Source organism: Nomascus leucogenys, chromosome 8 (genome assembly GCF_006542625.1).
Source record: "Nomascus leucogenys isolate Asia chromosome 8, Asia_NLE_v1, whole genome shotgun sequence".
Taxonomy (NCBI): domain Eukaryota; kingdom Metazoa; phylum Chordata; class Mammalia; order Primates; family Hylobatidae; genus Nomascus; species Nomascus leucogenys.
Window position 1 is genome coordinate 12,680,669 of NC_044388.1, and position 13,059 is coordinate 12,693,727.

A 13,059-nucleotide genomic window follows, 5' to 3' on the forward strand; every position below is an offset into this window, starting at 1 on the left:
GCTTATTGGTAAGAAGTCTCTTCCAAGTACCCTGCACTGCCACCTTGTCTGCCCTTGCTTTTTCCCCAGGACTCCCACCCACAATTCAACAGGGCTGTCTCTTTCCTTCTCTAGGGTAAGGGCCAGCATCAGTGCTGATTGGTTGGTATCTGTGCCAGACTCGTTAAATATTTTGAATACCATTCCTGAGTTTCTCATATAAATAGTTAAAAAAATACAAATGTAATCATAAGCTACATGTTATGGCCAGCCATGGTGGCCTATGCCTATAATCCCAGCACTTTGGGAGGCTGAGGGGGGCAGATCACTTGAGATCAGGAGTTCGAGACCACCAGCCTGGCCAACATGATGAAACCCCGTCTCTACTAAAAATACAAAAATTAGCCAGGCGTGATGGCGGGTACCTGTAATCCCAGCTACTTGGGAGGCTGAGGCAGGAGAATTGCTTGAACCCGGGAGGCGGAGTTTGCAGTGAGCCGAGACTGTACCACTGCACTCCAGGCTGGACAACAAGAGCCAAATTCTGTCTTTAAAAAAAAACAGATACATGTTATTTGTATGTTGTTTTTCACTTTAAAAATGTGTATGTCGTAGGTACCTTTTTTCATTAGCACACCAAGATATAATATACTTTTTTCTTTATAGTGGTTGCATAGTGTTTCATTGTAGGATACATGATACATAATCTACTCAATCATTATTCAATTGGTGGATATTTAGGTTATTCTAATTTTAATAGCACATATAATACTATAGCAAAAATTCCTGATTACTGCATTTTTGAGGACTTTAAATTTTGATAATTATTTTTCAAGAAGGCTGTTTGAAACTGCCCATTTTCCCCCTTTTCACCAATTTAAAACATGTATTTAATTTTGGCCAGTATAATAGTTTAAAACATGTAATTTTTATGTTCATTTTGGTAAGGTTGTTTACATGTTTAACTGGCAATTTTTTTTATTCTATGAATCATCTCATCTTTTGTCCACTCTTCTTTTGAGTTGTTCTATTTCTTGTTGATTTGTAAGTACTCTTTATAAATTAATGTCACTAATACGTATAATTACATTGCATTTTTTTAGTTCTTTGTTTTGTAACCTCATTTAGGATGTTTTCACCATATATGTTTCAAAATTTTTATGTAATCCAACCTGTCTTTTTTTTGTTTTTTTTGTTTTTGGTTTCATGCCATGCTTCCCTACCCTTCTGTCACCCTGCTCCCCTCCAAGAAATAAAGGCAGAGCTCTCTCACCCAAGGGAATTGTCAGGACCCTGAATCTCAGATGTATCTTCTAAACTAAGTTACAAGGTTAATGCACCCTCCTTGATGGTATTGGGGCAGGCATTCTTAATTTAGGGGGCTGTGAAGAGATTTTGGGGGTCTGGGAACATACTCTTTATTTTTACTAGCTGTTAATCAAAATGTATCATTTCTTTCAATTATGAATGTAGGCCACAAACCACAGTAGTATTATTAGAACCTGTGACTTTGTCATTAAATATTAGTTTTTTCCTATCACGTTAAAGTTATTACAGATATCTTGAAATAATTGTTTACATTCTTACTACTTTTAGATCAGATGCTAGATCTTGCCATTTAATGCATTAATAAACAAAAATGCTATTATTTTACACATTTTCTTAGCTATATTTCGTAGCTATATTTTCAATATTTTGATGTCCTCTGTAATTCTATGTTTTGCTTGGTGCATTTAAAACCATTCTTAGGCCTGGTGTGGTGGCTCACACCTGTAATCTCAGCACTTTCGGAGGCTGAGGTGGACAGATCACAAGGTCAAGAGATCGAGACCATCCTAACCAACATGGTGAAACCTCGTTTCTACTAAAAATACAAAAATTAGCTGGGCGTGGTGGCAGGTGCCTGTAGTCCCAGCTATTTGGAAGACTGAGGCAGGAGAATCGCTTGAACCCGGGAGGCGGAGGTTGCAGTGAGCCGAGATCATGCCACTGCACTCCAGCCTGGAGACAGAGCGAGACTCCGTCTCAAAAAAAAAATAAATAAATAAATAAAAAATAAAAATAAAAACCATTCTGAAGAAAGGGTATGGGCTTCTTCAAACTACCAAAGAGGAATCCCTCCTCCAAAAAGCAAAAGCCCAGGCAGGAGGCAGCTGGGGCAGCTCCTTCTAGATCCCACCCGCCCATCACTGCCAGCCAATGAGGGTCCATATCACAACCACCCCTTAGGCCAGGCTTATCCAGCTCTGCATTTTCATTTTTGCAGAAGGGACGTTTTCCTGAGAAAGGACGTCTTTTCGGTAAGTGCTCAGACTTCCTTCAAAGTGATCTTTTCAGGGATTGAGCTAGAATGTACGATCTGCCTAAGAAAGAGTTTCCTCTCAGATTCTGCCAGTTCTGGACATGTGAGTGCAGGCCTTTCTTTTGTTGCTAGATTCTTAGATTTTTCGGGAACCAGCAAACTAGATTTTATGTAAAATCCCCCTCTGACTGTATGCCTGCCTATCTATACATCAACACAGAAAACCCAACAATACACGTTTGACCTAAAATCACCTCAGGGCTCATTAGTGGCCGGCATCCCAGCGCGGGGAGACCTGTCCCATACACCTCAGATACATTTCCCTTCAGGAGAGCGGGATCCAGAGCAGGTTTCCAAGGTGTGATGCCACCATTTGGCAGCAGAGGGCACTCCTATTACAGGCTGCCTAGGCTGTGTCCTATTTCCTGAGGTGTAGGAGGGAGACTGTGAAAGGGGCTGAGCTGGGTCAGAGGGCGGGTGCCTAGTACTGGGCTGAAGAGGGAGTGAGGGGCCGTTGGGGTATTGAAAATCCATCCTCCTGTCCTCCCACCCAGCATTTATGGGCCAGCTGCTCGGGATGACGGGAATGTCTCCTGGACTAGCCAGCTAGGGCCAGTCTCCCTTGGTCTATGCACCTGTCCCCATGGCTGATGCCAGAGCTTGTGTGTGCTGCAGTAGAGGTGGGCAGCAGAAATGACGGCTTTCCAGTGCCAAGTGATCTAGTCCTCTAGAGGCTGTTGGTATCCTTGGGACTAAGCAAATAACTTAGCACATGGTGGGCACTCAGTAACTCTTCCCTGTCTTGAGTGTTGAACTAAGGCCCAGTAAGGGAAGAGTGTGAGGGTTCCATGCATGAGGTCTTAGTCAGCTCAAGATTCAGGATTTGGTTTCTGGCTAAGGTAGATCTGGGTGCATGTCAAGTCTACTTTCTTACACCAGCCCTGCAAAGGAGGGCACCCTATTTACACAAGGGGAAATTGAGGCTGGTGGAAATAACATGCACAAAGGTATCTTCAGAACTACTTTCTGCAAATTTCGGGGATACAGTGGGAAGAGAGTTGAAAAGCAAATGTCCTAGGCGATTTCACAGTGTCAAGTCAGGAGGGCACACCACTGACTTGTAGGCCCAGGGCAGAGCCTACATATAATTTAGCTAATTTGGTTCTAACAACTCTTCCAGGTAGAGTTTACTTTTCTCATTTTACGCAGGAGAAAAATGAAGGTCAGACAGGCTACGTGACTTTCCCAGGGTTATGTAGCTTGGGAATGTGGAATGTAGATGTGTCTTTGACTCCCAAGGCCTGGACTTTTCTCTTTGCTTTTGTGGGTGGCAGAAAATCCTGGGGTGAAAAAAGTGCCCTGACTAGGAGAAGACGGCAGGAACAACATTCCCCATCCGAATAGATGGTGCACAGATATCCCAACTTAGTCCTGGTCCCTGCTCCATCCTCTATTTTTTTTTAATGTTTAAAAAATTGTGATAAACTATACATAATGTAAAATTTGCCATTGTAACCATTTTCAAGTGTACAATTCAGTGGCATTAAGTACATTCACATTATTGTGCAACCATCACTACCATTTATCTCTGGAACTTTTTCATCATTCCCAAACTGAGATTCTGTACTCATGAATCAATAACTACTCATTCCCCCTCCTCCAGCGACTGGTAACCACTATTCTACTTTCTGTCTCTGTGAATGGACTATTCTAGGTACAAGTGGAATCATACAATATTTCTAGGTATAAGTGGAATAATACAATGTTTGTCCTTTTGTGTCCAGCTGATTTCATTTAGCATAATGTTTTTGCCTTGATCTGAATGTTTGTGTCCCTGCAAAATGGGGTTGAAATCCTGACTCCCAAGGTGATGGTATCGGGAGGTGGGGCCTTCAGGGGGTGGTTAGGTCATGAAGGTAGAGTCCTTATAATTGGGATTAGTGCCCTTATGAAAGAAACCCCAGAGAGTTAGCTAGCCCCCTTCTACTAAGTGAGGGTGCAGTGAGAAGATGACAGCCTATCAACCAGGAAACAGGCCCTCACCAGGCGCTGAATCTGCCAATGTCTCGATTTTGGACTTCCCAGCCTCCAGAACTGTGAGAAACAAACTCCTATTGTTTATATGCTACCCACTCAATGGTATTTTGTTATAGTAGCCTGAATAGACTAAGACAGTTTTCAAGGTTCATTCATGTGTCAGAATTTCCTCCCTTTTTAAAGTTAATATTACATTGTATGGATATACCACATTTTGTTTATCCATTAATCTGTCGACAGACATTTGAATTGTTTCCACTTTTTGGCTATTGTGAATAATGCTATTATGAACATGAGTATATGAATATCTGTTTGAACCCCTGCTTTCAGTTCTTTGGGGTATATACCCAGAAATGGAATTGTTGGATCTTTTGGCAATTTGTGTTTAATTTTTTGAGGAACTACCATTCTGTATCCACAGTAATGGTACCATTTTATATTCCCACCAGCAATGCACAGGAGTTCCAGTTTCCCTGCAAGTCCTTGACAACGCTTGTTCCCATACACATTTGCTTTGGCTGCCTCAAAATGTAGAGCTTGGCAGATTGAGATTCTGGTGGGAAGAAAGCCTTTGAAATGGAAAAAAGAGAAAGAGAGTTGCGGGGTGGAGAGAGAGAGAGTGTGTGTGTGAAAAGGAGCTTTTTTTCCTACTCTTCCCTGACCCTCATGGGGGCTGCAGCGACTCCTAGAATGTTCAAGCAGCAAGACAGAGGTCCCCTCCACCAGGCGCAGAGCTCTCCTTACACCTGGCCTCCTATTCCCAGCAACTTTAAGGAGATATTTTTAAGTGGCCATGGTTTTATCAAATGCCTGTTAAGTTTTTGCCACAAAAGGATTTTATTTAAAATAAAAATAGGGGTAGGTATTTGACTGATGTCCCTTGTGAGTGCTGTAGAGAAGAGGAATGAATACTGACATGTCCTATCTTCCCAGATGCAGAATTGTAAACAAACAAACATAATTGATTTTCATATGTAAAAGAAAACCGGCTTAGAACATACTAGCGTTTTCTTTGCCATGAAGGAGTTCACCTTCAGTGACTAAGCCAGAACTACTAGAGTTGCCAGGCCTAGGGACAGGAGACATTTCGAGTGCTTAGCCAAGCTGGCCAGGACTGACCGTCTCTGCAAGGAGTCCACAAGAAGCCTCAGGGCAGCCTTTCCCTGCTCCTATCAATTTGAGTTGAGCAACAAACATTTTGACCAAATATCAGCTCCATGGCACAACTCACAGTTACGGTGCCCACAAAACAGAATCTCAGCAAAGCAACTACTGGCTATGGGAAGAGATCAGGGACGAACATCAGGAGAAAAAATAAGTTTTTCAGTCCTGGGTTTCCAAGTTGGCATCCCCAGGGCAAACCAGCAGGTTGGGAGGATAGGGGGTGGCGGGTGGGGGCTGCGGAGGGAAGGTGGCTGCCGTCTGCCTGATCAGACCTGGGGCACGCCCAAAGAACTCTCCTAGCTTGGGATCCGGTCAGGAAGAAACCAGGACGGTCCCTTTAGGAGGGTGGGCAGGGCTATCAGCCCGGGGGGCTGCGGCCGCCCCTACACAGCAGGCCATCGATTGTACCAGAGACAGGGTGTGGGGAAACCGGGGCAAATCCAGCCTCTCAGCAAGGCCAGGAAGCCATTCGCTTGGATCCTGGATTTTACTAACGGATTAAACGTGGCATTCCCTCCTTCCCCCATCCGTTACAGACCTAAAAATAGCTCGTTCCAGAGGGGCGGGGAGAGGCTCCACCTCTTCTTTAGGTGGGGCGGGGCGGCTGTAGTAGGAGCTGGAGGCACCAGAGACCCCAAGCCACGAGCTGACCGGTGCACCGAGGAGCTCTCTGTCCGCGGCCCCGCAGGTTGGCGCCACTGGAGTGGGCCGGGCAGGCTCTGCCTCCGCCGCAGAGAGCGCCCGGGCTGCGGGGGGCTGGGGAAGCATCCCGGGAACGGCGGGCGGTGAGCATTCCGGGAACCATCTCTGGGCTGTCTGGGGCGGTGGAGCAAGTCTGGAGGCGGGACGTGGGGCGAGTAGGGGAGCCGCCACCTCGAGACGTCTTCCCGCCGCCCCCGGCTCCAGGAGACCCCACGGTGAGCGGGCCGCGCGGGAAAACTATGCCAGGAATTCGTCCCGGGAGCGGGGCGGGTGGGTAGCTTGGCTGCAGTCCGAGGGATCAGAGATTCGGGAGGTTAAACATTAGCGGGGGCGAACTCCCTGCCGGGGTGCAGCGGGGGCGCGGGAGGAGCCGGCTGCGTGCGTCCGCGCTGCCCAGGGCGCGCCCTTCTGGCCCGGCGCCTCCCTGCACCCCGGCCCCCTCGGCCTGCTCCGAACCGCGGCGCCCCGGGAGGGAAGGACCCGCGCGCGGGGGCGAATGACGGGATGCCCCAAGATTCGGCTTCACTGGGAAGACGGCCTTGGGTTTTTACTTTTTGAAAAAAAGAAAAGTGATTTGGGAGGGCTTGATGATCTGAGTGCCGTAGGTAAAGGAGGATTCTTTTAGTAATGAGGTGATTTAAAAACAATCGCATTGGCATCTTTCGTTCCCCTTCTTCCTTTCCTGGGCTGGACCTCAGCAGGAGGCAGGCGTGGTTATTTTCATCCTGAGGTGGCTGCGCATAAAGTCCACCGAAGACCTGCTCAGTGCAGGACAGGGGTCGGGAGGCAGGGCAGAGGAGGGGGTCCGAGGCTGCCTGGGCAGGGCCTAGTTCACGGAGCACTTCCTAGGGGCCCGGGGCCTAGGCTGCCCCTGCCTGGTCTCCTGGAATTCGATTTCTAACAGGACTTTGGAGAGAGGCCTGGGAAGTATGGGGTGTTCTGACTTGGCTTCTCACACCCTCATCTGCAGACAGGGTGGGTGATCTCTCCCTTCTCAGTTGCAGCCCCTAGCACCTCTCCCACCCCTCCCGAATGTGAGGACTGGCCAGTGAGAACAATCCTGCTTAGGGAAGGCTGATCCTCCAGTCAAGTGGCTGATAAGGGGCCTTTTGTCTGTCTTGGTCAGACACCTCCCTCATCTGGAAGTATTTTTTGGTACTATCTAGCTTGATAAAATGCCTCATGAAGTTGTATGCTTCAGGTTGGGAACAGAAACCTGAATTCATGTGGGCACCATAACTGTGGGTTGTGCCATGGAGCTGATATTTGGTCAAAGGTTTTTTGCTCAACTCAAATTGATAGGGGCAGGGAAGGGCTGCCCTGAGGCTTCTTGTGGACTCCTCGCAGAGATGGTCAGTCCTGGCCAGCCTGGCTAAGCACTCGAAATGTCTCCTGTCTCTAGGTCTGGCAACTCTAGTAGTTCTGGCTTAGTCACTGAAGGTGAACTCCTTCATGGCAAAGAAAACGCTAGTATGTTCTAAGCCAGTTTTCTTTTACATGTGAAAATCAATTATGTTTGTTTGTTTTACAATTCTGCATCTGGGAAGATAGGACATGTCAGTATTCATTCCTCTTCTCTACAGCACTCACAAGGGACGTCAGTCAAATACCTACCCCTGTTTTTATTTTAAATAAAATCCTTTTGTGGCAAGAACTTAATAGGCATTTGATAAAACCATGGCCACTTAAAAATATCTCCTTAAAGTTGCTGGGAATAGGAGGCCAGGTGTAAGGAGAGCTCTGCGCCTGGTGGAGGGGACCTCTGTCTTGCTGCTCGAAGGTTCTAGGAGTTGCTGCAGCCCCCATGAGGGTCAGGGAAGAGTGGAAAAGGAGAACACAATGGAATCTGAGAATAAGGCTAAGCTCTGCAGTGGTAGTACTTCAGGAGGGCCCCCAGGTCCCTGTCATCTCTGTTGAGGTCTCTGGAGCTCCCTTGCATACTGTGTGTGCATAGCCTGTTTGCAAACTTTGTGAAGGTTTCCTTGGCAGCCACAACAATTAGCATTAATGACACGCCCGAGCTCCCCCAGTGGGCACCGCTGAAGTTAGCTTGGGAGCCAGGGCAGGTTTGTAAATGATTGCCTGGCAGCCACCTTGGAAACTTGGCTCCCTCAAGTTCTCCTCTTGACTGCATTCTTGAGGAAGCAGAAGAGACAATAAGGTGGTGATGTTGTTGTTGTCTAGCTGTCAGTTTATGTTAAAAAAATAAGGTGTTTGGCCAATTTTGAGGAAGTTATTTTTGACAGATTATTGGTGGGCCGGTTTTAGAAGAACCGTAAAGTCTCCAGGGATTTTTTCACAGTGGGATGGCTGCCTTGTGAGGTGGTGAACAACTTGTCACTGGGAGTGTGCAAAGCAAGGGTGGTAGATGGGTTTTCTATATTCTAGATGGGTGTGGGATTGTCTCAGGCAGAAACCAACTCAACAATGAAGCAAGTTTGAATGTCAGCACAAATATTCTTTTGGGTCCCTTATTCATAATATTGGTCTAGGATTGGGAAGTTTCCCAAAACCCTGTCGATATATCTAAAGGTGATTAAACAGCTTCAGTTTTCCTAATGACAGTGAGTCATTTCTTCTCTCTTTTTTTTTTTTTGAGACGAAGTCTCACTCTGTCGCCCAGGTTGGAGTGCAACGGCGCCATCTTGGCTCACTGCAACCTCTGCCTCCCAGGTTGAAGTGATTCTCCTGCCTCAGCCCCCTGAGTAGCTGGGACTACAGGCATGCGCCACCACACCCAGCTAATTTTTGTATTTTTATTAGAGACAGGGTTTCGCCATGTTGGCCAGGCTGATTTTGAACTCCTGACGTCAGGCGATCTGCCCACGTTGGCCTCCCAAAGTGCTGGGATTACAGGCATGAGCCACTGCGCCTGGTTGACAGTGAGTCATTTCTTCCTTGTGTTTCTATTCCCAGATGTGGGAAAAGCAGTCTGCTCACAATTCAGTCTGGAGAAAGCACGATGTCCTTGCCCCTGGGGTGTATGGTTTCCAGGTAACATGCAACACTCTCATTCGGCTTTTTGTCTGCCTATCCTAATCAGGATGCAAGCTGTGGAGCTGAGCCGGGTTCAGACAAGCCCTGCTGAAATACAGGGAGAATTTAGAATCCCTAACACTAACCCTGTCGTGATTTGCTGTAAACTCTGTCAGTGCTTGCACTTTGGTCAAGAAAACTCAGGTATTGTAATTTCCATAATGGAAAATAATTTGTATGTCATCATTATAATTATCATAATTATTAAGAGTTTGGCATAATTCAAAAGCTCTGGAATCAGATAGAACTTAGTTTGAATCTTGGCTTCATTATTTAGTAGCTGAGTGAGCAGGGCCCTTAGCTTCTCTGAGCCTCAGTTTCTACATCTGTGAGATGAGACGAACCATAGCCATCTACAAGGCTATATGAGTTTAGAATTAGTACTTTTAAAGGCTGGCACAGTGCCTGACATATAGATGTTTGATAAATGTTACCTATTATACTGTCATCTTATCTTCATAATCATCTTCAAGTTCCACAGTTCTGCTCCATCTTTTTTTTTTTTTTTGAGACAGAATTTCATTCTTGTTGCCCATGCTGGAGTACAATGGCACGGTCTCTGCTCACGGCTCACTGCAACCTCCACCTCCCGGGTTCAAGCAATTCTCCTGCCTCAGCCTTCCAAGTAGCTGGGATTACAGGCGCCCACCAGCACGCCCAGTTAATTTTTGTATTTTTAGTAGAGACGGGGTTTCACCATGTTGGCCAGGCTGGTCTTGAACTCCTGACCTCAGGTGATCCACCTGCCTCAGCCTCCCAAAGTGCTGGGATTACAGGTGTGAGCCACCACGCCTGGCCCTGCTCCGTCTTATAATGCCAGAGCTCTAGGACATCTAAGAATTGGACCCTTAGGCTTCTAGAAAAAGACATGAGTAATACTTTTGAGGTGCATTAAAACCTCATGAACTCAGACCCCTAATTCTGTGTAGCTGGGAGTGGGGCTGCCACCTTCTCTGTGTTTATACTGTGCTCAGAGTGTAAGTACGAAGGTTTCAGGGCTGCTCAGGAAGCAAGCTCCAACACTGAGGCCGTATCTTGACAGTCAGCGTGAGCACTGCGACTTCTCATTGATATACCTGGTTCCACCTGCCAGGACTCCTGCACTCTCAGCTCTTCTTAGCCCATGGGATTAAGCTCTGGATGCAGATGGTCAACAAATCAAGCATTTACTAAGTCTGAATGGCATTTCCCTCCAAAGAGTCCGAATGAGGGATTCCTAACTCAGCTTTTACTCTTTATCCTAATTCTTGGCAGTCCATAGCCCCATTTCTTCAAGACCCTAAGAATAATAGAATTTTAAGTCAGATATTCTGAGATTTCAACAATTTTTCTCCGTTCAGTAGCAATCTGGGTGCCAGGTAATGGGCGGGGGACTGGGATACAGCAGATACGAATAAGCCATGGTCTCAGCCCCTATAAAGTTCATGGCTAGGGGAGTGGGGGAGGAAGGAGACAGAAGTGTCCTGGTATGGGCCCCTCCTTGGTGTTCCCAGAGAACCCTTTCCCAGCTCCTGTCTTGGCACTTGCCACTCTGTGGGTTAATTTCTGTGTATTTTTCTGTCTCTCTGGGGAAAAAAACTTTGGAGCCAGACACTGTCACTTACTAGTTGTGTGAGACACTATCACTTACTAGTTGTGTGACTGTGGGAAAGTCATTTCCCCTGTTTGTTTCCTCTCTCTGTTTCCTCTCTTTGTTCACTCTCTGTTTCTTTATCTGCATAATAGGTTGTTGTGAGAATTAAGTGGGATAATACATGTAAAACCTTAGCACCGTGTATGGAAAATAATAGAATTCTAGAAATGTGAACGATTTTTATTAACAATGGCAGGGATAGTTGCCCAGGTCATCATTGATCCTGAGTGCCAGTCATGATGCCTGGCACTTAGTAGGGCCTCAGGAATCACTTGTTGTTGGGATGGAGATATGAATGCTGCAGAGACACCCTAACAGACGAAGTGTACGCCCTGCGCTGTGGAAGCCTGGGGGAGGGGCAGGGAACTTTGACTGTGAGCCTAGCAGGGATTTATGGTGATAAACATTTATTTATTTATTTATTTATTTTATTGTGGGACTTTTTTTTATTATTATACTTTAAGTTCTAGGGTACATGTGCACAACATGCAGGTTTGTTACATTATGTATACATGTGCCATGTTGGTTTGCTGCACCCATTGACTCTTCATTTACATTAGGTATTCCTCCTAATGCTATCCCTCCCCCAGCCCTCCATCCCCCAACAAGCCCCGGTGTGTGATGTTCCCCTTCCTGTGTCCAAGTGTTCTCATTGTTCATTTCCCACCTATGAGTGAGAACAGGCGGTGTTTGGTTTTCTGTCCTTGTGATAGTTTGCTCAGAATGATGGTTTCCAGCAAGGACTTCATGCCTAAAATACCAAAAGCAATGGTAACAAAAGCCAAAATAGATAAATGGGATCTATTTATTTTATTTTTAATTCTACTTTTAAGTTCTGGGATACATGTGCAGAACGTGCAGGTTTGTTACATAGGTATACATGCATGGTGTTTTGCTGCACCTATGACCCTGTCATCTAGGTTTTAAGCCCTGAGAGCTGGGATATCAGGAAGCCCGGTGTGTGATGTTCCCCTCCCTGTGTCTGTCTGTTCTCATTGTTCAACTCCCACTTATGAGTGAGAACATGCCGTGTGTGGTTTTCTGTTCCTGTGTTAATTTGCTGAGCATGATAGTTTCCAGCTTCATCCATGCCTCGGCAAAGTACGTGAACTCATTATTTTTTATGGCTGCAGAGTATTCCACGGTGTATATGTGCCACATTTTCCTTATCCAGTCTATCATTAATGGGCATTTGGGTTGGTTCCAAGTCTTGGCTATTGTAAACAGTGCTGCAATAAATATATGTGTACATGTATCTTTATAGTAGAATGATTTATAATCCTTTGGGTGCATACACAGTAATGGGATTGCTGGGTCAATTTGTATTTCTGGTTCTAGATCCTTGAGGAATCGCCACACTGTCTTCCATAATGGTTGAACTAATTTACACTCCCATATGGTGGTAATCATTTATAAGCAGGGCCTTGAAACATGGGTCAACCTTTAGCTGGAACAAAAGGAGGTGGCAAAGGACCATCTATACCAAGAGGCATAGAATAGAGGCTAGGAGCCCAGACTGGAGCCAGGCTGCCTGGGTGTGAATCTTGCCTCTGGATCTTGGGCAAGCTTCTCTATTTCTCTGTGGCTTAGATGATAATAGTACCTCCTCAAGGGCTTGTCCTGAGAAATATATGAGTGCTTCTTTGTAAAGCATTTAAAAACAGTGTCTATACATAAAATAAACAGCCCAGAGGTATGGAAGTGTGGAAGGCAAGTAATATGGTAAATGGGAGATGCAGCTAGAAAGGTACTTTTGGAAACAGTTCATCAAAGTCTTTGAATATCACTCAGTGTATTTGGAATTAGCCAGTAAGGAACACAAAATCCATTTCCCTGTGGCTGGAGCTCAATAGTGGTTTCCCACTTTAAACAGGGCCTGCACTCTCAGGTTTGCCACAATCCCTAATGTTTCCTAGCCCAGCACTCCACAGATTTAGTGGTTCTAAATCATTAAGTCTGGGGATCTGCATTTCTAACAAATTCCCAGGTGATGCTGATGCTGCTGGTCCAGAGATCACACTTTGAGAACCACTGCCTTATTGTATCTTGGACACTAAGGTGGAGAATGAGTTGCCATTTATCATCACACATGTACTGTGGTTTCTTTCATATCTGCTACATTTTGTGCATTTAATGTTACTTTTCTGGCCCTGGTGGAACTTGGTTTTGCAATTCCTGGCATAATCAGTATGGAATGGTTGGGTAT

The 13,059-nt window shown here is 45.8% G+C and overlaps 1 protein-coding gene across 1 annotated transcript in view; it reads left to right on the plus strand.

Moving 5' to 3' along the window:
* Nucleotides 1-6,226: 6,226 nt before the first annotated feature.
* LOC115836304 (zinc finger protein DZIP1L-like) overlaps nt 6,227-13,059 on the plus strand; it is a 45,566-nt gene continuing 38,733 nt past the window's right edge. The window contains exon 1 of the mRNA XM_030816505.1: nt 6,227-6,399. The gene's annotated coding sequence lies outside the window, so the exon portion shown is untranslated. The remainder of the gene's footprint in view (nt 6,400-13,059) is intronic.